Source organism: Corvus brachyrhynchos, unplaced genomic scaffold (assembly GCF_000691975.1).
Source record: "Corvus brachyrhynchos isolate BGI_N302 unplaced genomic scaffold, ASM69197v1 scaffold136, whole genome shotgun sequence".
In the NCBI taxonomy this organism is placed as follows: domain Eukaryota; kingdom Metazoa; phylum Chordata; class Aves; order Passeriformes; family Corvidae; genus Corvus; species Corvus brachyrhynchos.
Genome location: NW_008239080.1, coordinates 15,599 through 19,070, shown reverse-complemented (window position 1 = coordinate 19,070; position 3,472 = coordinate 15,599). Strand labels below are relative to the sequence as shown.

Sequence of the window (3,472 nt, the reverse complement as noted above, 5' to 3'; positions counted from 1 at the left end):
GAGGATGGGTGTTTATTGCCTCTCACCAGAGGTTACACCATGCACCCAAAACCTCCTCCTCCCCTCTCGGTTGGAGGGAGTCTGTGTAAACCTGGCTTCTGTGAGCTGTGCTCTCCCTCCACCCCAAACTCAACTGGGGATAGTTGCAGCAGGTGGCTTTGGCCGTTTGTGGATGCACACCTTTCCCTCAGCCTGAGGTGACTGAACAATGTGTTTCCCTTTATCTAATCAACAGTTTGACTTTCAGTCCAAAGTCCCACTCTTCAGGGATGCTTCTTCGGTTGTAGCTTCTTTATAATGAGCAAAACTTTATATCAATGTTTGAGGCATGAACTATTTTCAGTCTCTGACACAGACCAATGTTCACTTCCCCACAGTACCCTGTCTAACACAGCAGTCAATAGCAATTGCTGAGAGAAGGGCTTGTACAGACCAAACATAGGGTGATACATCCTCTGAATAGTCTCTAAATGTTTGAATACACTGATGAGTGACTCAGGCTATTCCTGAGCAGGATGTGATACCTCTGTTCTGAATAGTCCCTGACATTCAGATGGCATAAAGTCAGACAAGACTTTATGCCATCTGAATCCACGTAAAATTCATAATTCATGTTCCCTGTGGCAAGGAGTTCCACATCTGAATGATATACTATGGATGTATTATACCTTTATGGTCTTTCTGAGAAGAAATGCTTTTTTTTTCTGAATCCCCAGTAAATACTTAACCTCTCCCAGTGCACATGCATACCCATAGAAACATTAGCTTTTAAAGCATTTTACTAGTGGAGAGTCATGTTGGACTTACTCTTTCAGCTGTGTGGCTCAGTCTTGCAGAACCATGTCTTTACACCTGCCTGGTGCCAGGTTAGAATGATTCTTTCAAGAGTTTCTCCCCCATGATGTGCTGCATTATAATATTGCAATGTTCAGGTTGTTCAGATCTGTGGCAAAACAAAATTAATCTGAATTATCCTGTCATGAAAGATGGAATTATGAAGATAAAATATGCTGGTATGTCACAGGTTGTCTCAATAGTGTTGTCCTGTTCCTGACAGGAAATTGGTTGGTAGCTGGATTTGTCAAACCTGGAACCGCCAAAGAACGCGCTGCAGCTCTCACTAAAGTGTTTTCTTTTTTGAATGCAAACTCTGTGGTGAAAGTTAATGGTAAAACTTAAAAAAAGAATTTCCATTGGCAAAGCCTTACATAGTCTTAGAAGTGCTGGTATGTGAAATTATGCACAATAAGTGAGAGATTCTGAAAATTGTATTTCTCCTGTCAGTGACTAAGTAAATAATTTTTTCAAAGATCTCAGAAATCTGAATGGAACCCATCATGCAGGATAGAATGATGTGCTTTTTATGCTCAAGGAACTTAATATGCTAGTCAAGGTAAGAACCTGTGAATTAGGTACTTAATCACTGTCAGTCTCTTGCATTCACTAGGCATTCTCCTAGTCAATCTAGGAGACTTCGAAATGTGCGTGACAGTGTGATACCCTTAGACTGATTTGGGAAATGGAGGATGACTCTGCTCGTTTTTACCAGCAGGTGTCTAAGGAAGATGTAGGTCTGAAGATTCTCAGATGTTTGGTATCTAGGTGTGCCTAGCAAAAAGAACCAAAGCTGCTTGCAACAATAAAGACACTTCTCCTTTCACAATGATTTGAAAAACTGTTGAATTTTGAAAGAGTAAATGTGGTGTCCTTTTACTAAAGCATTTTTTTTACAACATTGACCAAAATTTGTCACTCCATGCTTGAGAACTAAGCCTAATCCATGGTAATTATAACACTTTCATAACAGAATTGACCTGCTTTTTATTCTGCAAATGCTGGCAGCTATCCCTAGCTATTACATCTAGAGGATGTACATAAAAACTTTACATAAAAATGTAATATTACAAAACAAATGAGAAATAAAGAGGGAAAGGAAGAGAAAGAAGCAAAGAGAGAGAGAGGGAAGGCGAAAAGGAGCTGGGCCCTGTTCAGCTAGCTTTTAAAAGGCTGAACCTATTTGTTCAGCAATGCTCATACTGCTGGGTCGTTTGCAGCTGAGAAGCCTTTATGTAGCTGTGATGTGCTGCATGGTGGCAGGGCACAGAAACTGCTGCAATACTCTGTGGCTGTGGAAGCGAGCCATCCCTCAGAGATACCAGCATCAGGGGGCCTCTGGTACCTCACCGCGAGCCCCGCCTTATCCTCCTGTGGAATGGCAGAGCATTTGAAAAGCCCTTGTCTTTTCCCTCCTGCAAACTGGCTCCATGTCCATGCCCACCTCAGGATATCTCTCTGGGACATTTTTCTGGGTTATTTTACAGTTGTTAATCCCAGGAAGATTTCGGTGTATGACTTCACAGCTGTCACTCTCAACACCTCAGGGTTTGGAAAGTAGTACATATTTTTAAATTTAGCCTTTAAAATTGTCAGCTAAGAAGGCCAATGCACCCGTTATGAACTCTCGGTTTTTTCATGAACCTTGCTTTTTATCTTACCCTACACTTCAGACAGCCAAAGGAAACTGTTCTTTCTGACTAGCATGGAAAAGTCTTCTGCATTCTTTCATAATTTTTATATGTCCCTTAAATATCTTTACAAACATTCTTCCTTCTGTTTGCTGGGGACCATGTCTCCAGGGCTAGAATTTTTTAAGATATATAAAATATATCTATACTTTCTTTGTGGTCCATGTCAGGGAGTAAACCCTGACTTGACTCAGCTGGTGTCAACACATCCATGTTTCTCAGAATCACTTCTGGAATCACATGGCCATGTACAAGGTGAATATCAGCTGGATCGAATCCTGGCCTGGTGCCTATCACGTAATCCTTTGTGCCTGGGTGTGCAACACATTATTGTACTGCCAGACCTCGCTGAGAGAGTGACCCTCTGCTTCCTTACCACCAAGTCTCATTCTGTGTTTTGTACTATGCAGTGCATAAAAACTGTTAGTCCTGTTGTCAAAAGTTCAGTTTACCAGAGAAGGGGAAACAAGACAACAGTAGTTCCTGCAGTCAATAAAACAGCAACCTGGTTGTGGTTTACTTTATGACAATTAAGATGAAAATACATAAGCATTGCAACTAAGCGTAAGTAAAATGCAGTTGGAAAATTTTAACATCTGTTTCAGATATAATAAGAAATGCAACTGCAAACTCCTGAGCTCTGTATCATCAACCATCAGCTTATGCAGTCTCAGTCCTTGAAGGTTTTCAAGACCTTTCTGGATCAAGCCCCAAGAAACCTTTTGTGACCTCATTACTCATCCTGCTTTGAACCGCAGGCTGTATCAGACAACCTCCTGAGTCCTCTGCCCTGAATTTTCCCATGGTCTTGTGATCCTGTGACCTCTCTCAGGAAAACATCATGTGCACTAGGTGTTTTAAATATAGTTCATTTGTTTTTTAATATCCAAAGTAACCTACTGCCAAGAAAAGAGAGGAGAGGAGAGGAGAGGAGAGGAGAGGAGAGG

General features: G+C 41.3%; 1 long non-coding RNA gene across 1 annotated transcript in view; it reads right to left on the bottom strand.

The window, feature by feature from the left end:
* Window positions 1-277: 277 nt before the first annotated feature.
* The window catches only part of LOC108447940, an 11,829-nt gene continuing 8,634 nt past the window's right edge, over window positions 278-3,472 (bottom strand). The window contains exon 3 of the long non-coding RNA XR_001863661.1: window positions 278-943. This is a non-coding gene — a long non-coding RNA (uncharacterized LOC108447940). The remainder of the gene's footprint in view (window positions 944-3,472) is intronic.